The sequence below is a fragment of the Rattus norvegicus genome, chromosome 2, assembly GCF_021556685.1.
Source record: "Rattus norvegicus strain SHRSP/BbbUtx chromosome 2, alternate assembly SHRSP_T2T, whole genome shotgun sequence".
NCBI classification, from domain to species: Eukaryota; Metazoa; Chordata; class Mammalia; order Rodentia; family Muridae; genus Rattus; species Rattus norvegicus.
This window is the reverse complement of record NC_141535.1, coordinates 62863047-62885000: the sequence shown is the minus strand read 5'-3', so window position 1 is coordinate 62885000 and position 21954 is coordinate 62863047. Positions and strand designations below refer to the sequence as shown.

Genomic DNA, 21954 nt, shown 5'->3' with positions numbered 1-21954 from the left:
GAGCGCCCCCACCTAATAAAGGTGGCTTTAGAAAGCCCAATAGGTTTGTCCAAGCCTCTGGGCTGGAAAGAGTAAACAAGAGCTGCTGCTAGCTGCCATGGCTCCAGCAGGCAGCCGGAGGCTTATTTCCAGATCACGTTTGACTCCCTGTGTACGACTGCCTGTGAGAGAGCTCCAGCCAGGAGCTGGCAGCAAGAACTCAGCTTAGTAATCACCATGTTCAGTTCTGTGCTATTGTGTAGCTGTGTTCTCTGAGGACAGCCTGAACAAAAAATTGAATGCGCAAGAAGGTTCGACTGCATTCAAGAAGCCAGGGCCCCCACTTGTCCTGTATGCAAAGGGACATTGTTCTCAGACTCTTTGGAAGAGACAGCTCTTGGCTCCCACACAGGAGCCACTGTGACAATGCTCCTTGAATGGGAAGCAGCAGGAAGCAGCTGTTAAGGGATCGGACAATTAGAAAGGAGAGGCCACTTTACTATTTTATCCTTGGCCAGCAAGGGTTGTTTGATTGCTTCTGTTGTGGTGGGGATGGAGACTGGAATGGAAGGCAAACACTCATGCCCTCGGGAAGCATGGCTCTGGGTTAGGAGTGGGCAAGAAAACCAAAGGGTGAGCAGTGCAAGCAGTGTACACATATGGAGATACAGTAGTACAGGAATGTGGTCCATCGATAGCATTGTCCTTTCTTTAGCTTCGTTCATCCCAGGAGGCCCGATGCCCCTGTAGGATTGGGATGAACTGTGAGTGTTAAGCCAGTGACTCAACATTCTGGGCTTGTTTTTTTTTTTTTTTTGGTTCTTTTTTTCGGAGCTGGGGACCGAACCCAGGGCCTTGCGCTTCCTAGGTAAGCGCTCTACCACTGAGCTAAATCCCCAGCCCCCATTCTGGGCTTGTTGAAACCCAGAATTCTGAACTCCATCCCAGAGGATTTGGTTCAGTAACTCCAGGTAAGGCCTCTGAATCTGCGTTTCTAGTAAGTTCCAGAGCAATGGGGATCCTGCTGGCCTGAGGATACCCGATGAAGCCTAATTATCCTACTGACCACCTAGAGCAGCCATAGCCCAGTGTTTGTTACTAGGAGGATGCTGTCTGGACCAAGTGTTTACAGATCCTTGACATAAAATCAAAGACTTGAAGAGTCTCACATGCATAGCAGTATACAGATCAAATCCACTGTCAAAGAGAACAGAGGGCTCCTTGAGATGAGTCCTCAGAGGAGCTGAGGTCACGGCTTAGCAGCTTAGTAGGTAAAGGCACTTGCTGCACCGTCCTGCAACATGCACTTGAACCCTAGATCCCGCCGGGGAAGATAAGGACCGGCTCTCCAATGGTATTCATGGATCTCCACACACGTGCTGCACAGCACAAGTGCGAGTGTGCACAGGCACACGCACGTGCTCGCACACACACACGCGTGCGCGCGCACACACACATACACACACACACACACACACACACTTTTTATTATTAAAGTGGCAGCAAGATGTCTCAGATTCAGTAGGGAAAGGCACTTGTGACTAAGCCCGATAACCTGAGTTGAATCCCCAGAACTATATGGTAGAGAGAGAGAACTGATTCCCCACCCACGATAGATAGATAGATAGATAGATAGATAGATAGATAGATAGATAGATGATAGATAGATGATAGATAGATGATAGATAGATAGATGATAGATAGATAGATAGATAGATAGATAGATAGATAGATAGATAGATAGATAGATGAGTAGATAAAATAGGTGAGAGCCTCAGGTTGTCCTTCCTTTACAGGGTCTAGGAGGCAGTGGAGCTTTGCTACTGAAGGGTGTATCCCAGGTGGTTCTTTGACAGGCCTGGGTTATGTAAGCCTTTGCTCTTTGCTCTTTGCCCTTTCCTGGGGAACATCTGATTTTAATCATATGAATGCCTGGTGACATATGGGCATAAGTTGGGCATAAGTTGGAAGTTTCCTTAAAAGTTCATACAAAGGACATGATTTGCCTGTCTTAGTTAGGGTTTTACTGCTGTGAGCAGACACCATGACCAAGGCAACTCATTTTTTAAAAAATTTTTTTATTAGATATATTTCTTTACTTTTACTTACATTTCAAATGTTATTCCCCTTCCCAGTTTCCTGTCCATAAGCCCGCATTCCCTTCCTCCCCCTCCCCGATACAGGTATTCCCCCTATACATCCCCCTTGCCCCCCCCATATTCCCCTGCACTGGGGGTCCAACCTTGGCAGGACCAAGGGCTTCCCCTTCCACTGCTGCCCCAACAAGGCTATTCTCAAAAATATGGAACCCTTCATGAATTTGTGTGCCACCCTTGCGCAGGGACCATGCTAATCTTCCCTGTATCGTTCCAATTTTACTATATCTGCTGCCGAAGCGAGCACTCAAGGCAACTCATAAGGACAACATTTAATTGGGGCTGACTTACAGTTTAAGGTTCAGTCCATTATCATCAAGGCAGGAGCATGGCAGCATTCAGGCAGGCATGGTGCAGGAGGAGCTGAGAGTTCTACATCTTCATCTGAGGGCTGCTAGTGGAAGACTGACTTCCAGGCAGCTAGGATGAGGGTCTTAAGCCCACATGCACACAGTCACAACACTCCAACAGGGCCACACCTTCTAATAGTACTACCCGCCCTGGGGCAAATGTATACAAACCATCGCATTGCCTTAACTCTGTGACTCTGTGTGTACCCCAAACCAGTGCTAGTCGGATTACCTGCTGTTTTCCAACCCCTGATATGGCCATGTTGGGATGGGTTGGGTCAGGACATTGTGACAAGGTTGTAAGGGGAATGATTTACTTTTATTGTTTAAAGCAGACATACAGGTGTAGGTTCAGGTTGCCAACAGGTTGCTAAGGGTATGTTTACTGCCCAAGCCAAGTGGTGCCTTAGGTTGCAAGTTATTCCTATGCTAGATCTCACCACCATCAACCATGGATTTAACCAACCATGGCTTAAAGGAATTGACTTCTTTTTTTTTTTCTTTTCTTTTTTTCGGAGCTGGGGACCGAACCCAGGGCCTTGCACTTGCTAGGCAAGCGCTCTACCACTGAGCTAAATCCCCAACCCCAAGGAATTGACTGCTAAAAGTTGCACCTGTACTCAACATGTTTGGATTTGTTTTCCTTATTGTTATTATTATTTCCTTAAGAACACAACATAATAACCATTGATATAACATTTACATTGTACCCAAGATTTTAATTAGCTAGAGATAATTTAGAGTAGACAGAAGGATATGTGTAAATTATGTGATGCAACTCTGGCCTGGGAGCCCCTCGTCCTCAGACTCAGATGGATGATGTGTGGTTTAGTGAAAGAACACACCCAAGTTCTGGGTGATAAAAAGAAAGCGAAAGGCACTGGAGAATTCCAGGAAGACATTTCTACCTGCTAAAATTTGGTGTGGGGAGGCCTTTATGTTGATGCCCTGTGGAATGGAGGTTAGGTGAGGAGGTGCTGTTTGCCTTTTGACACAGCATGTGCCCATGTGGACTTGCCAAGAATCCAACAATCCCTGACTGTTGATATCAGGCTTTACCCTGCCCCAAGTTACTCCATAAAATGTTGCATAAAATGTAAAACTTTTGGCCTGGAGAGATGGCTCAGAGGTTGAGAGCACTGACTGCTCTTCTAGAGGTCCTGAGTTCAAATCCCAGCAACCACATGATCTTGTGAGATCTGGTGCCCTCTTCTGACATGCAGGCAGAACACTGTGTATATAGTAAATAAATAAATCTCAAACAAACAACCCCCAAAACAAAAACAAACAAACAAACAAAACCAGAAACTTTCCAGGCTGTACTTTGCTGGGAGGGACTCCATTTTACAAGCAGAACTTGACTATTTGGGAGCAAACGCAGAAGTCAACTCTGCCCTTGGTTGGCATATAAACATCGGTACCTGCCTGGCAAGATGGTTATAACAGAAAGGACAGCACATTGTAAGTTTATCAAGGTACACTGGGACTAAAGGAGCACTCAGGAACGCAGAAATCATACAAACAAACAAACAAACAAACAACCCCACCTCCCACCCCAAACCGGAAACTTTCCAGGCTCAATAACTTCTGGGACACAGCAGACTGAGGAGAGGACCACACTCCCTCACCTGGATGCAGGAGAGAAGCAGGCACTTAGCACTTTGGTGACAGGGTAGCCCCACAGACCTGTCATCTGACTGAGGGAGGGTTTGCACATCTAGGAACCTGCAGGCAGAAGCCTCCCCACTGTCATAGTCCCCATTGCTGAGATTGCTACTGCCCGCCGGCCTATTTGAGCATCTGGATCTGCCGTCAGTCTGTTTGCTCCTCGGAGCCCATCTTGCCTTCAGATTCTGCAGCTTCCACAGTCTGGCCGGTGCTCCAGCAGCTCTCTTTGAGCTCCTCTGAACTCTAACTCCACAGCAGACCTTCAGTGAGGTTAGTTATCTGACCTCCAACAGAGACTCTTTAGCCAGCCCCTGACTCCTACCTCTCAGGCTCTGAACCTTCCTAATACTGTGAACCTTTAATACGGTTAGTTCCTTGTGTTGTGGTGACCTCCAACCGTAAAATTGTTATGTCTACTGCTGTTAGGAATAGAAATGTAAATATCTGTTATGCAGGATTGTCAGATATGTATGACCTCTGTGAAAAGGTTGCTTGACATCTGAGGGGGTCACAACCCACAGGTTGAGAAACACTGTTTTAGATGAACTCTCTCACTCTGTATGGAAATTCTTTAAATACACTCACACAGGCACACACACACACACACACACACACATACACACACACACACACAGACAGACAAACACACTCACAGACACACACACAGACATGCACACACAAGACACATACGCACTCATACACACACACACAGACACACAGACACACACACTCATACACACACAGACACAGACACACATACACACACACTCATATACAGACACACAGACACACATACACACACACACTCATATACAGACACACAGACACACACACTCACACACACCCACACACACAGACACAGACACAGACACATACACAGAGACACACATACAGACACACACACAGACACACATACACAGACACACACTCATATACAGACACACACAAACACACACACTCACACACAGCCACATACACAGACACATACACAGAGTCACACACACACCCACATACACAGACACAAACACACACACAGACACACACACAGACACATATATACAAAGACACACACTCATACACAGACACACACACACAGACACACACACACAGACACACACACACAGACACACACACACAAAGACACACACACACTCACACACAGACACACACATAGACACACACAGATATACGCACACAGACATACACACCTATCTATATATTTGATTGATAAATATGCATTTATTATTGTACAATGTGCAATGAGTGATATAGAAGTTAATATTAACAGTTAAAGTCGGACTTAGAGAACATGTGTTTGCCTTGGCTAGATATCAAGGAGGTTGGGATTACTTTGCAAATTGCTGCCAAGAAACTGATGTAGCCCATGAGAGCATTGTTATTCAATGAATTCTGACATTGGAACAACATCAATATATGCATCTGTTTTTGACGTAGTCTGCTCACGGCATTGATTGGATTTCCTGACATTGTTGAAGAGCTGTGCAAACCTTAAAGCCAACATCTTCAGGTTCTCAGGTTCTTTGCTTCTACTTTGTTCCCACAGTGTTAACTGTTGGAGATTGAATTATGACCTCACACAGATTACAAGGGTTTTTGTGGGCCTCACACATACCAGGCAAACAGTCTACCACTGAGCTACATGTCCTGTCCCCTGAATAAATGTTGTTAGAGCCAAACCTAGTCAGAAGGTGCTCGATCTGCACCTGTGTGTCTGGAGTCCTGAGAGGCTTCCAGTGGGAAGTGACTCATTTTTTTCCCCTTCCTTTTCAAAGAACAGTTCTCACTTTTGTTTTGGTCAAATGATGGCAGTTTGTAGACTTTTTGTGAGAGGCCAAACCTACTCCATCTTGGAACTGGCCTCCATTTTAAAGAGAAAAAAAAAAGCCTTAGAACTTCACCTGCAGCTGAACTCAAGTTGCACCCACTTACTAGGAAGGACCCCATGACTGTTCCTTGGCCCATACCCCAGAGTTACTCCCTAGCTACTCCCTAACAACAGTCAATCAAAGATCAGTCAGATTGTTTCAGATGTGCTTTCAGACACTGAAGTGAGTTTGAGCACTCACCTGTTGCCAGACCAGATAGCCCCACACTGTTCCTATTTTCCTAAAAGAACTTGTCCTGCTGAGGGTTTGAGGCTGCTCCACCTTCCCTTCCTGTCCTGCTGTGTCGAAGTTAGCTTGGAGGAGAGCCCAAGCCTGAGCTTGTAATAAAGAGACCCTGATGTGATTACATCAGAGCTGGCTCCTTGGTGGTCTTTGGGGTTCACCAACGCTTCCTGGCACAACGGTTGCTAGAGTGATTTTAAGTTGGCTAAACGAGGAGTGTTATGAATGCCGAGGGTTTATTTCATGTATAAATAACTGTGTTGGGCCAGAGAAAGAGAAAACTATGAATTCTCCCTGTGGTGAAGTCAAGGAACAGTTTTTGGAGGAGGGGACATATGGGCTAAAGCTGATGCTAGGGAAAGGGTGTTGGATCCTTGCTGCGCATGAACCCCAAACATTCTGGGGCTTCTGTGATATGGGCAACAGCCTAATGGCATTACAGTTTGGAGTCTCTTGGTAGGTGTTGGTATGAGTTGGTAGAGTTTGGTATGCTGACCCAGTGCCAGTGTGGGTTCAACTGAGCCAAGATATGAAATATGAAACATGTCAGGAGGAACCGGATTCTCTTACAATGGAAAGCATTGATCTCCATGAGATCAATGAAACATCCGAATATCCCAGCTGACCTGGGTGACATACACGTGATCTCGGTACTCCGAGTCTGAGGCAGGAGGATCAGGGAGCTCAAGACTAGACTCGATCACATAGACGGTAAGGCGAGGGTAGGGTCTAGGAGACCCTGCTTTATCCTCTACTTCAAACAAAAAACGTAAAGGAGAAAACCTTGGACTACTTCAATCCTTAGACTTCTGAACTGGCTTCTTGATTTTGGGTAGGATTTTGTGCCCATTTCCTCCTCTCTGGTCTGCTGGGATTTCGTCTGCCTTGCACTTGTGCAGGTCGTGTGCATGCTGTCTGTGAGTTCATGTGTGCATCAGCCATGTAGTGTCTGCAAGGCTCTTATTCCCTTGCAGCTGCCTACTGCTCCTGGCTCTTACAGTCTTTCTGCCTCGCCTCTTCTTCCGCATACATCCCTGACCTGAGACTTGAGTGGAGGGGTTCGATGAGGGCATCCGTTAGGGCTGAGGCTCCAGGGTCTCTCACTCTCCAGTGACAAGTCCAGTGTGGATCTCTGTGTTAATTGCCATCTTCTGCAAGAAGAGGCTTCTCTGACCAGAGACAGAGAGAGAGACAGAGACAAAGACAGAGAGACAGACACACAGAGAGAGACAGAGAGAGAGACAGAGACAAAGACAGAGACAGAGAACATGAACATGAAGTTGGGAGGGTAGGGAACTGAGGTGTTTCTGGGAAGAGGCAGGGAAGGAAAAGATCAAAATACATTGTATGAAAAAATTTTAAAAATCTGAAGTGTAATCTGAGATTTTTCTGCCTCAGGAAGGAGCATAGACGTGAGTGTGGGTATAGCACTGTGACATTAGGAGTCATTTTATTGCTGTTTTGTTTTGGTAGTTTTTTGTTTTTTTGTCTTTTTGATGTTTACTTTGTTTTGTTTTTGAGAGAGAGACATACAGAGAGAGACAGAGACAGAGACAGAGACAGAGAGAGACAGAGAGACAGAGAGACAGAGACAGAGAGAGACAGAGAGACAGAGAGACAGAGAGACAGACACACAGAGAGACAGAGAGACAGAGAGACAGACACAGAGAGACAGAGACAGAGAGACAGAAACACAGAGACAGAGAGACACAGAGAGAGAGACAGAGACAAAGACAGAGACACAGACACACACAGAGAGACAGAGAGAGAGACAGACACACAGAGAGAGACAGAGAGAGACAGAGAACATGAACATGAAGTTGGGAGGGTAGGGAACTGAGGTGTTTCTGGGAAGAGGCAGGGAAGGAAAAGATCAAAATACGTTGTATGAAAAATTTTTAAAAATCTGAAGTGTAATCTGAGATTTTTCTGCCTCAGGAAGGAGCATAGATGTGGGTGTGAGGAACTGTAGTCAGAGGTCAGGGCAGAGGGAAGAAAGAAGGTTTAGAGAGGGATGGGGAAGGTAAAGGAATATATAAGGAAAATGACAGGTCCAATATTAGGCTCAGAAGGGCTTAGGTGGGATGAGGAGCTGGGAGATGGGGGGGAGGAGGAGGTGCACACAGGGTCTAAATAATAAAACAAACATTCAAGGCACAAAATGTAGTGAATTTTAATGTAACAAAAATGTCCATGAAAATGCTTGACTTCAGGCCCAAAAGTTGGCTCAGTGATTAAGAGTGTTCCTGCTCTTGCAGAAAATCCAGGTTTAGTTTCCAGCTCCCATGCAGGGCAGCTCACAACTGCCTGCCATCCCGGACCCAGGAGACACTACATCCTCTTCTGGCCTTCGCACGCACTGCGCTCGTGCACGGACACACCCAGAGGTGTGCATACAGACACATCATTAAAACTAAACTCTTTTAAAGAATGCTAGAGTTTTCATTTTAACAGAACTTTGGGGAAAACGTGCTTACCTAGCTTTAGTGGAGTGCCCCAGGCTATCCAGCTCTATAAAAACCCCAAAAAGTTGAATATGTTTTTTCCCTTCTCAATTGCGTATCTGTGGGAAGTTAGATTTACTTCACCTAATTCAAACCAAACAGTAAATGAAACGGATCCAGTGAGGAGCTGACATGAGAAACCAGCTTTCTCATCGTCCAATCGATATAAGATTCGTTAAGACAGAAAACAATGTCACTCTTATGTTTTGTTTTGAAAAAAGTATTTTCACTAAAATGCCATCTATGTTAACATGTAAGAGGTCACTGCTCTCTCAATTCCATTTAGAAGGAATTAAGAAATATTTGCAAAGCGATTCAATGTTACGTTTGAATATAGTATCAGCAAGTTTAACACACACACACACACACACACACACACACACACACACACACACACACACACACACATAGAAGCCCACTCACGGTGAGCATCAAAAGGTTCTGAGACCAAAAAGTAGGGAAATCGTGGTCATGTGAACGAAGTTCTGCCTGCATTTCCATTCCGCACTGGCTATAGAAATAAAAACAGGCAGCCGGACCCACCACAGTAAGACTAACTAAAGCCAACCAAAGCTTCCGGTTTGGGGAACAGGGGCCTGATGTGACACCATGGTAGTCACAGCCCCTCAATTCACCAGCCTGAGATTGGAAGGACACCAAATTCATGCAGCCCAGACCTGCATGGTGTACACGGGTGTGTTCCGAACCTGGTTTTTGGCTTTCAGTACTGTAGGGACCATTTATCCTGGGAATTGTGTATTGGAATGTGAGAACAGGAGGAGACATACACCTTTCAGGAAGTGAGAATCCTGGATCTGTGATAGCAGAAGAGCCCTACAGTGGCTGGGGTGTGTCTAATGAGCACCAGGTGAAAAGCAGAGTTTAACTGGCCTCTCTATATAAAAGGTTCTGTAGTTAGCACAGAGCTGCAGTCAACAGCCCCAGCCATTGGCATACTCCCACTGGCTGGCTGGCCTTGGTGGCACACACCCGAAATCCTTAGCACTTGGGTGAGTGAAGTCATCACAAGATTCTCAAAAAAACAAAACAAAACAAACAAAAAACTAAAGCAAGGAACTGAATACAATTTCTCTAGAGAAACTACACAACTTGTTAGTAAGTACCTGGAAAACCACCGAACATCATTATTGATCAGGGACCTATACTCAAAAGAGGATATTATTCCATGCCCAGAAGGATTTTAAAAAAATGATAATCAATGGTGAAAGGTGGAAAAGTAAAATCCTCTCACATTGTTGAAGGAAATATACGTGTAAATGATACAAACACTGGCAAACATGGGTTGGCAGTTCCTCAGAAAAGCTTAACACAGAGTCACCAGCATAAGAATCTTAGGTATATACCCAGCAGAACTGAAAACACATGTCCAAACAAAGACTTACACGTGAATGTTCCTGACAGCATGACTGAGAATAGCTGACACAAGGCCGCAATCAGTTCTGTCCATCAGCTGATGGTAAACAAAATACAATGTATCCAAACAGCATTGAGGTACCACTCTGTGCTACAGTGAGGACAAACCCAGAAAACAGCAGGTGAACTGAAAGAAACCAGATATAAAAGTCCCTCACCAGCTCAGTACTAGATAGAAGTCCTATCACTGAGGGGAGATGGGAGACAGAAGGAGGGAGACTCAGCCTTTTTGGATTGTTAGGATCCGTTTGTATTAACTTTTAGGATTAAAACATCATGGGAGGGAAAGCAGGTTGCTGGAGGAGCAGGAGGATGCAGCCACGCCCACTCTCTTTTAGATGTAGGTTCAGAGGGAAGGAAGAAGGCTCAAGTTTACCTAACATCAAGCACCCTGAGTTTTATTGGGGACTAGATATTCTAAACTCTCAAACTGGTCAGAATATCGTTCACTTCTTGCAGTGAGTGATACACTGACTTTTACACATGGGCAAAGACCAGCTAGCACCCTCAGGCATCTAATTCTTCTTGCTGTTTAGCGGTGGGGTTACTGTTATAAATGACCCCAGAGAATGGCAGGGATGTCAAAGGAGTAGTAGCCACTGAAGATGAAAAGGCAGAGGCGTAGAGTGTTTCTGGCGGAGGGAGAGAAACCGCATTTTAAGATGGATTCAGCTTTGACAGTAGATCAGATGTGGGAAGCAGAGAAGCTCTTCGTTAACAATGACTAAATTTTCTGGTTTGGGGGATGTGGTGCCTGGCTGTTCCCATAAGTGACTGGAGGCACACAAAAGGAGGAGCAGATTTTGCTGGCTGAGAGGGAGATAGAGTTTTGTTGATGAAGCTCAGTTGGTAGGGTACCAGCATAGCATGCAGAAAGCTCTGGATTCAAGCCCTAGCCCTGCATAATTCTGAGCGTGGTGGTTCATGCCTGTAATTCCAATATCCCAGAGGCAGAGGCAGGAAAAGCACAAGTTAATGCTATCCTAACGTACACAGTGAGCTTAAGGACTTCCTGCGATGGAGACTGTGGTGCAAACAAAGAGAAAGAGTTGTTTGTAATTTCCGGGGATGACATAACCCAGAGTGATCTGAAGGAGACTCAGTTGGAGGGTTGCCATCATCAGATTAGCCTGGAGAATGTCTGTGGGGTATTTTCCTGACTGTTGACTGAAAGGGGCGGGGGTAGATCGATGAGGGCAGGGTCATCCTTGATCAGGTGGCCCTGTGTTTCTTGAGGAAGCAAGCTCAGGAAGCCAGTAGCAGCATTCCTCCATGGCCTCCTCTTCCGTTCCTTCCTCTAGTTTTCTCCCTTGAGGCCCCCAGTGATAGCCTGTGACCTGAAGGGCAAGCCAAGTCTTCCTTTCCTTTCCTTCCCAAGCTCTGTTGGTCAGAATGTTTTGTAGTAGCAACTGAAGAGCAAACATGGACAAAGCCCCATCTTAACATATAAAGTGAAGCCGGCTATAGCAGTCTACTCCTTTAACCCCAGCTCATGAGAGGGAGAGGCAGGAGAATGTCTGTTAGTTTGAGGCCCACCTAGCCTATACAGAAACTTCCAGGCCAGCCAGGCTACATTCCAAGACTGTTTGAAATAACTACAAAAACCAATTAACCAACCAGTCAAACAACACTACCCTCTCCCCCCAAATAAGATGGGGGCATTGTTGTGTTAGAAAGTGGCTCGTGGGGCTGGAGAGATGGCTCAGTGGTTAAGAGCACTGACTGCTCTTCCAGAGGTCCTGAGTTCAAATCCCAGCAACCACATGGTGGCTCACAACCATCTGTAATGGGATCTGATGCCCTCTTCTGGTGTGCATGAAGACAGCGACAGTGTACTCATATAAATAAAATAAATAAATCTTAAAAAAAAAAAGGAAGTGGCTTATATCCGGACAGATCACACCAGGCCACTACAATCCCACAAGAAGAGGTTTATTGCTGTGAAGTGGGGAAGAGAAAAGGAAGAAGAGGGAAGAAGGGCTGAGGGGGATGGGGGCCTCTGCCTTTTATTCGGATTATGACATTATTACATGCACCAGTGTGTGCTGGTGAGACTCACAGGTGTGTGATGGTTGCCATGGCAACAGACAGAGGAGGGCTCTTGTTGCCTAGGGGTGACGTCATTTATGGATTCGGAGACTGTAAACAGCTTCTGATGCCAACAGACATGATTAAGGCTGTCACTCCAATGTCATCCCCATGCCCAAATTGTCCTTCATGTATACTCACATCTGCACCACACACACACACACCGGCACAGGCACACACACACACTCACGCACACACGGTGAATAGAGTGTTAGCTGGGCAGAAGGGTGGGGACGGTATCAATAACTAATAGCAGGGGGTAGCAAAGCCACTGTAAAGGGGGAGGCGGAAGCTCTAGATCAATGCTTCTCACACACAGCCTCCCCCCATGCGTTGACCCTTTAATACACTTCCTCATGTTGTGGTAACCCCCACCATAAAATTATTTCTGTTGCTACCTCCTAACCGTAATTTTGCTACTGTTATGAATTGGAATGTAAATAACTGTGTCTTCTCATGGTCGGAGGTGACCCCTGTGAAAGGGTCATTCTACTCCAGGGGGTCGAGACCCACAGGTTGAGAACCACTGTCCTAATGAGCCGGTGACGGTTGTAACTTCACTGCTAGAATAACGAGAAGGGTTTTGGCCACAGTCATGCCTTTTAACAGAACAGAACCGACAGGTATATTATGCCACATATACAGCACAGTGGCAGCAAGATGCGGTCATCAGCACACAGATCCATTTTCTTTCTGTGTTTAACAAGGCAAGCACAGTTTACAGACCACTCCCCCTGCCTTTTTTTTTTTTTTTTTTTTACCTTTTTATTTTGAGACAAGAGTCTTGTGTATTGCCCAGGCAGGCCTTGAGCTCGTTCTGATCCTCATTTTTTAGCCGGGTGGGATTATAGGCCTGCCGCTTCTGCCCGGCTACACTTTCTAACAAGTGGTAAGGGATTTTGTTTGTACTGACGAAGACCATGAGGCATCCCACCGACTCACTGGCCTGCCGGTTTCTTGAAAGCTGTGACTTGACCTTTCAAGATACTGGGATGTGGTTGGGTTTTGGATGAAGGTTCAGAATAAAGTCAACTGCTGATTTCTCTCTATTTGTCAGATCTAAAGTCCCATAACAGCGTGCATGGTTCACGTAAGTTCAACAAGAAGTCCTTCATTCTCTGACCCTGTGTCATTGTAACTCTGTTCTTACTATTCTGTTTATCCTGTTCTCCAAGCAATCCCACCACTCAAGTTTGACAAATGCTTTCTCCCTCCTTCCTCCCCTTTACTCCCTTCTTCCCTCTTTCCCTCCCTCCCTCCCTCCCTCCTTCCTTTCTTCTTCTTCTTCTTCTTCTTCTTCTTCTTCTTCTTCTTCTTCTTCTTCTTCTTCTTCTTCTTCTTCTTCTTCTTCTTCCTTCTCTCTCTCTCTCTCTCTCTCTCTCTCTCTCTCTCTCTCTCTCTCTGTTTCTTTCTTGATACAGGGTTCTGTTATATAGCCTAAGGGTGGCATTGAACTTGAGGCAATTCTCCTTTCTTAACTCCTGAGTGCTGGGATTAAGAGTCCCAGTCAAGCTTGGCTTGCTTGCCTGCCATTTCCTCCCTTGGTCTTCCCCTCCATCTATGTCTCCCTTCCCTCAGCCTCTTCTTACTTTTCATTTTAGAGACAGGATTTTGTTCTGCTGCCTAGGCTAACCTCAAATTTCTGGGCTCAATTAGTCCTCTTGCCTCAGCCTCCTGAATGGCTTGGAGGACACCAAAGGGCTACGACACCCAGACTACGTCCCTCAGTATCCTTTTTCTTTAGCTAGGAATACCAGTCTGAGGCTAAAATCTCCTTTTTGCTTTCTGTCTGTCTTGGAATCAATTCCTAGTTAATCTCACATGACCATGCCTTCACCCTGAGGAGGAAAAACAGCCCCAAAGTAGAGTTTCATGCTATTCAAACTGCCTGTGAGAAAAAGTTGACATCCAGCAAAGTCTTAGCTCGTCATGACTTGGCAGGACACCATGCCTCACTTGATTTTGCAGGAAAGAGTCTCCCACTCAATCTGAGCTCTGTGAGCGTTTGAAGACCGGCTTTCAGGTCACCTGCTCACAGCCACCTGGTCCCTTCTTTTCAGAACAGCACACACCCTCTCCCTCTTCTCAGGTTCAGCGTCTTCCCTTTTCTCCGGAGGATCACAAAATTCCTCCTCCCACGAGCATCACAAGACAATTCTCAGCCCAGGTCTTAAGTTATATCTTTGTTAAAGATAAGGATAGAGACAGGCAGAGAGAGGAGGTGGGGGGGGAGGCGGAGGAAACCCTGTTGCTGTCTTTCCCTAACGCTGTAACTTCACCTTAACCATTAGACGAATTTAAAGGATATTGTCTGAAATGTCAACCACTGTTTAAGGGTGTCACAGCCAAGAAAAGTCAGGAAAGCTGAAGAAAGGAGGCCACAAATGACACCAGGTGGGGTGTTGGCCTGTGTCCTGAGACAGGAACATAGCACAGTGGGAAACAGAGACTCCTGAATAACAGAGGGTAGTAATCAATAGTGCTGCATGAAAGCCGAGCTTTTATTTTTAATTTATATATAATCTACACACACACACTCATACACACACACGCTGGGTGGCATATGTGTGTGCAACTACTAGCACATCATGGTGTATGTGTACAGTTAGTTCTTTTGTTCTGTCATGTGGGTTCCAGGGATTGAACTCAGGGTACCAGGCCATTTTACTGGTCCAAATATCTATCTTTCTTTCTTCCTTCCTTCCTTCCTTTCTTTCTTTTTTTAAAAAAAGATTTATTTATTTATTTATTATATACGAGTACACTGTCACTGTCTTCAGACACCAGGAGAGGGCACCAGATCCCATTACAGATGGTTGTGAGCCATCATGTGGTTGCAGAGATTTGAACTCAGGACCTCTGAAGAGCAGTCAGTGCTCTTAACTGCAACCCACTAAATATCTCTCTCTCTCTCTCTCTCTCTCTCTCTCTCTCTCTCATTTGTGTGTCTGTGTGTGTGTGTGTGTCTGTGTGTGTCTGTGTGTATGCAGTTGCCAGGGGAATTCAGAAGAGGGCACCGGATACCCTGGAGCTTGAGTTACAGGTAGTTGTAGCTGTCTACGTGTGTGCTGAGAACCTAACTCTTAAGCACGGAGCTGTCTCTCTGCCCTCTACTTCCCAAGGTTGTTTTGTTTGTTTGTTTGTTTGTTTGTTTTTGTTTTTTGAGAGATGTACCATGATATGTAATATGTGAACTTTAAGAAAGATTTATAAAAACCCAGTAATGTGACATACTAGGATATTGTACCACACAGGGTTTGTCAGGTGAACATCCTCTTCTTGATTCCTTAGCTCTACAGGAGTGAGAAAGACATTCAATTTCAGGTCCTCTATCTCTTGGGGCTCGTCTGCCATTTTTCTTTTGCTCAGCTCTACCCTCACCCTGCCTGGGTGAACTCTGGTGAACCCTGTCCTCTGGTCCTCAGCTCATTGTTCCCTCTTTTGGATCCTGTGTTCCCTGCCTCTTTCTGCCTCAGCTTAATGTCATCTGCTCTGAGAGTTCCTCCTCATGAACCTCTGTGACAGTAACACAGTTCTAATCATCATTTACACTTTGTGAACTTGCAGTCCTTGCTTCCTTCACGAGGGCAGAGGCCCTGGCTGTCTTGTTCTTGTGCTTCTGGGCACACACAGTGACTTGTCTATTGCTACAGACTGAAGGTTTGTGGCCCACACTGAGGTGTTAAAATGCTAAACCCCAACACAACAACGCTGAGAACTGAGGGGTTTGAGCTAGACCATGGCAGTGTGGTCCTCATGAATAGGATTAGTGCCCTTGTAAGAGAAGACCCAGAAAGTTCCTCTCTTGTGAGGCTGTCCCTGAACCATAAGCAGGCTCTTCCTGATGTTTTCCTGGTTTGGGGTTTCTCAGTCTCCAGAACTGTGAAAAACTTTCTACTGTTTAACCAACACAGCCTACGGTATTTTGTTATAGAAGCTTGGATGGACTTAGGCAGCTGTAACAGTTGATCAATAAGTATTATTACTTGGATAAGTACCAAGGGATAATTTCTCAATAGTAAAAAACATGGTTGATGTGAAACGTATTATAAACGTGTACCCCAAATTTTATTTAAATCATTTAGTAAGCGGAACCATTGAGACAATAAACTTGGTCCAATGAGACTTCATAGGACAGAAGTCTCTGTAGAGTGGCTACTGGTGATTGGAGTCTGGGCCAGGTGTTTCCAGGTCCTGGGCCTCAGGAATGAAATAAAAGTTTACTCACATGGCAAAGTAGTGAGGGCACTTAATTCAAAGCATTGTAATATGACAGATCAGAAATTCAGTGTTGAGGTTGACAGAGGAAACATGAGTGAAGACACCCAAGGCCCCCACTTATTATTTGGGGCTTCTTTTCACGGGGTTCAAGATGGTTTGTTTGTGAAGGGACATCATTGGGGTGATTGTTTTGATTGACAGATTTAGTTATATAGCCACTTCCTCTATTGTGCGTGTCCCTTCCTGTGGTGGTTTGAATAAGAGCCCCCCGAGGCTCATCTATTTGGGTGCTTAGCCATCAGGCAGTGACACGACTTGAGGAGGCTTAGGAGGCACTTGTTAGAAAAGTGTGTCACTGGGGGCGACTGTGAGGCCTCAAAAGACCAACCTGGATCCAGTGTCTCTCTCTTCCAGTTGCCTGTGGATCGGAATGTAGACCTCTCAGCTCCTTCTCCAGCGCCATGTCTGCCTGCCCGCCACCATGTTCCCTGCCACGATGGTAACGGACTAAACTTCTGAAACTGTAATCATCCCCAACTAAATGTTTTTCTTTTTAAGAGTTGCCAGGGTCATGGTGTCTTTCTGCAGCGACAGAACCATGACTAAAACACTTCCTGTAATGCATCAGGTTTTAATCATATGTATATCCAATTATGTTTAGCCGTCAGTGATAGAGGAGGAATATCCCTAAGAGTTCACTTTGAAGACATCCGATCTGCCTATTTACATATGTACCGAAACTAGTCTGGGCCAGATTGTCCCATTTTTGTTACTGGATTGTTCTCAAGGAGTTATTAAAGGGGGTGACTAACTCCTACTGTTTAAAGCAGGTGAACTAGGGACGAATATGAGGGGGGCTTCTATCACTAACACGTTGCTTGCTGCATTGTTCAAGGAGGGGTGTGTGCATAGCCCATGCCAAATAGAATCCTAAATTGCTAAGCCATTCCCCATATGCGCCTGTCTCAGAGACAGGGAAGGCATTCTGAAATAAGTTAGCCAGCTTAGAAGTCTTATAGCTATCCTAGAGGCTAATTAGCTGCAGGCTTTGGAGTTATCTTTTTTATTGAATGGGAGTCATTGGCATATGTAACAGATTGCTCACCTCACAGAATCTGGCCTTTAATAATGATAATAATAATAATAATAATAATAATAATAATAATAATAGCTTTGGCCCTTAAACAGAATGAACAAGCAGTCCAACTGGAGGTTGATTTGTACAGCTCTGTTTCCCAAGAGCAAGGCACTAGATGCCTGCTTCCCTCAGACCAGCATCATTTGTCCCAGCATCCAGTTTTCAAGAGCCAGCCAGTGTTTTGCCTTCCTTGAAGTCTGGCCAGAGTTTTCCTTGCTCCTTATCAGGCAAACTGATACGGGCAGTTCATATCATCAGGATGATCAGCTGAGTGGTCACAAGCCTACAACCCTAGCCCTCCAGATGCAGAAGCAGGGGGAGAAGGAGTTTGAGGCTATCCTGGGCTACGTAAGACCTTGTATTAAAAACAACAACAACAACAACGACAACAACAACAACAACAAAAACCAAGTAGTACAGGCTGAGGATGTGACTAAGTTGGTAGAGTGCTTACCTAGCAGGCACAAAACCCTGGCTTCCATTCTCAGAACAGCAAACAGCAAGGCATGGTGCTACATGCCTATAATCCTCTAGAGTTTCTTGCAAGAACGTGTTCAAGGTCATCTTTGGCTACCTAGTGAATTCAAGGACAGCCTGAAACATGTTAGACCTTGTTCAGACCAAAGACACAAGCAAACAGTTGAAAACAACAACAAAGAATTGTTATCGAGTCCCAAGATTCCCCCTCAACCCCAGATTAGGATATCTGTTCCAAGACACTCTGTTATCTTTGTCAACTGAGTTTCCAGGCCATTCTTTTGGTTTTGTAGCTGTACATGAATCCCCAACTGGGGATTTCCAGAAATAACTGAGGGTGGGAAGGAGAATTTGAAGGTGGGAGCCCAGCTCCTGCAGTCAGCATGTGAACACCAGAGATCTGGCAAAGCAAGCAGGAACGGAAAGATGACCTCATTTGTATTCTGGCCAGCGAGCCCAGCTGCATGCTGGCTAGACAGGTATCAGAGGCATCTTCTCCCAGCTCTTGTTCCCCTAAGACACTACTCTGTAAATCAGGTCTGCAGACCAGCTTCCCGAGTAGGCCAATCCTCCAAATTTAGATCTTGCCTTTGTCAGGTAGAGAGCTAACTCAGAGGCCAAAGCACTAACCAGGGACTATGAGAAGAAAGCATTTTCAAAGCAAATAAAGACCCAAGCAGAGCAGAACACAGTCCCTTGAGCACACCAGTGGGGATCACTTGGCAAGAGGCATCTTGCCAGGGAATTAACACAAAACAAATCCCTCACAGCCCCTCGAGGGGAGTTTCAGAAAGAGTCAGCCCGGGAGGGTAGTGCAAGAGCTTACAGGAATTGCCTCACTTGCATTCGGATGTGGAGCCTCTGCTGCTGGGAAGGGGCACTCGGGATCAGAGCGTGATTACATCAGGGAGAGACTGTGGAGACAGCTCTCGGTCTTTTCCACGGCGCAGATGAGGTGCCCAAGGCACAGAAAGATTAAAGCCTCTGCCAAAGGCATGCAGTGGAGAACTGGGAGTAGAAATCTAGGTCACCAGTCTCCCAGTACAGGTGTTTCCAACCCTTGTGCCTTATAGATGAGCGAGGCATGGGGCGTGGCGTACACACGCACTTACTCTGGGTGATGGAGCACGGTTTCTGGTGCAGAGCTGAAGCATCAGTCAGCAAACAGCAGGATGAGATAAATGTGGTCCCAGTGCAGGGGAGCAGCATGTGACAGTGTGACAAGATGTATCAGCACAGGAACAATTAAAAGCAGCGCCATGGCAACCAGCATTCACTCTGGGCCTAGAGAGCGTGGGTATTTGCTGGTGCTGTTCAAGATGGCCTCTCATCCTCTGAGAAGCAATGCAGATGAGAGGCTCTGAAGTATACCACACAGAGAACGCAGCCACGCAGCCACGGCAGGGTCCATCTTCTTCACCAAGGGTTGGCGCTTTCAGTTTAACTCACAAGAGAAATAAACCCAGCAGCCTTGGGATTTCCCCTAGAATTACCATGTTTGTTGTAAAGAAAGGTTTTGTTTCCCCTTGGAGCAGTGTGCTGCAGTTTCAAAGTCCTCTGAGCACCAATGTTCCAACAAGGGGCTCAGAAGTGAGCAGAAGGGGAAGAACTCCCTCCCTCCCTCCTCCTTTTCCTTCTCCCTTTTCATTATTTGAGACAGGGTCTCAAACCGTAGCCCAAGCTGGCCTGAAACTTACCACGTGGCCCAGGCAAGCCTCAAACTTACAGGAACCTCCCCACCAGCCTCAGCTTTTGTGCTGAACTCACAAATGTGAGCAGCATGCCAGCTTCTAACATTGCAGGCTGTACCGCTGCTCCCTGCCCACACATCAATTAGCAACAACAGCAACAAGGCAAACATAAATCTTCAACGTGGCAGGAGACCAGGCAAAGGTGCGGCATGAGCTTCATCATTGGACCCCTGTGTTGGGCTGTGGGTCCTGCCCTGATTTTAACTTTGATGATTATACATATACTATATCCTGGGCACAGACCACTTGCTGTCTCAATATCTGCTCCCCTGGTTATTTTTTTTTTTTCCGTTAGTTTTATTTTGGCGTCTCGGTACAGCCCAGGCCGTTCTTGAACTCAGGACCCTTCAGCTTCAGTTCTCCCAGCACGGGGTTCACAAGCGTGTACCACCATGCACAACTTCTCTCCCCATTTCACTGTGTTGCTTTACATTTCTAACGGGCACCTTGCCATGAAGACTCCCAGCTTCCCCGAGAAGCAGATGTGGTCCTCTGACCAGGCGGTTCATACTGCAAGTGGAAGTGCCACTTTCTGGGGTGTGCTTTTGACTCCAGCCTCCCTGCTGCTCCGGGCTGGCTTGCAGTTGGAGTCACGACGTCATCTTGGGACCCCGGAGATGAAGACAACTTCACAGGAATAGCAGACCAAGAGGACATGCCCCCCCCCCACCAATTTAAAGAAATTGTTACTTATTTTATAACTACTTTAAAAACAAGAAAACTGGAGGCATCCAACCTGCCAACTGAAAGAAGCCAAGCCCGAGTAAAAATCCTTTTATAGCATGCCGTGCTGGGGACCAAACCCACTGAGCCATACCACTAGCTTCTGAACAAACTTCCTGGAGGACAGCTGCTCTGCCAGCTGTTTTTGTTGTTGTTGCCGAGTGGGGGTTCTGTCAGGGATAGTGGCTCACATCTGAAGTCCCAGCATGTGGGAAGCTGAGGCAGGGGGTTGGCTTCAAGTTTGAAGTCAGCCTAGGCTACGCAGTGAGTTTTAAGCCAGTCTGAGTGAGCTACAGCATAAGATGCTGTCTTACCTCCCTGCCAAAAGACTGGCGGTATTGAGTGGAGAAGAAGCTGATTAAGCTAATAAAAATGTAGACTTTATTAAGACAGTAATGGTAGCGTACACTAAATGCAAGAAGCGGGCATGTGCTTTCAAGAAGTGAGCTGCATCTTGGATGGCCCACTTTATGAACTCATTTTAACCAATGGGGAGGATCATTCATGAATTAACATAGGAAGAAATGGGGAAATGCCAAGAATGGGGTTTCCCCAGATTAGAGTTTGCTCCTCCTCTGTGCTCTTACCTGAATGAGCCTGGGGAGGGGGAGAGGGAAAGGGAGGGGAGGAAACCCATGATGAGTGGTGCTGTACCTGGACGGGTGGTTCTGGGTTGTATCACAAAGCAGGCTAAACAAGTTGTGGGAGTAAGCCAGGAGGCAGTGTTCCTCCATGACTTCTGCTTCTGTTCCTGCTCTGGGTTTTCTGAATGAGCAGGCATCTGGCTTCACTCAGGATGCAGAGAAGCCAGTGAGACAAAGGACAGTTAACATCGTCACAGTCATGTTGGTCCCAGCTGACTTGGAGCTCCTGTGTCTTCACTGTTCGAATGGTCACATGCTGTCTTACTGTAATGCAGTCCCATGTTGCATCAGCCTCCAGCCACTGGGTACTTTTCTTATTTTCTCTGTTTATCTTAGGGTTTTTACTGCTGAAACAAACCCACCAGGACCAAAAAGCAAGTTGAGGAAAGGGTTTGTTTGGCTTATACCTCCAGATCATAGTCCATCGCTGGAGGAAGTCAGGACAGGCACTCAGGCAGAGCAGGAACCGGTGGCAGGAGCTGATGCAGGGGTCATGGAGGGGCGCTTCACATGGATTTCTCAGTCTGTCTTCTTATAGAACTCAAGACTACCTGTTCAGGGATGTCATGGCACCACCCACCTTGGGCTGGGTCCTCCCCTCTTGATCACTAATTGAGAAAATGCCTTACAGTTGGATCTCATGGAGGCATTTTTCTCAACTGAGGCTCCTTGCTCTCTGAAAACACCTACCA

General features: G+C 46.1%; 1 long non-coding RNA gene and 1 other non-coding gene across 3 annotated transcripts in view; one reads left to right on the top strand and one right to left on the bottom strand.

Annotated features, from left to right (window-relative positions):
• LOC134485601 (uncharacterized) overlaps positions 1-17352 on the top strand; it is a 69557-nt gene extending 52205 nt beyond the window's left edge. For both annotated transcript variants that reach the window (XR_015674209.1, XR_015674206.1), the window contains one exon: positions 16944-17352. This is a non-coding gene — a long non-coding RNA (uncharacterized LOC134485601). The remainder of the gene's footprint in view (positions 1-16943) is intronic.
• Positions 2276-2382, bottom strand: LOC120101168 (U6 spliceosomal RNA). Its single transcript, XR_015678666.1, has one exon. It is a non-coding gene; the product is annotated as a U6 spliceosomal RNA (small nuclear RNA).
• Positions 17353-21954: the final 4602 nt, after the last annotated feature.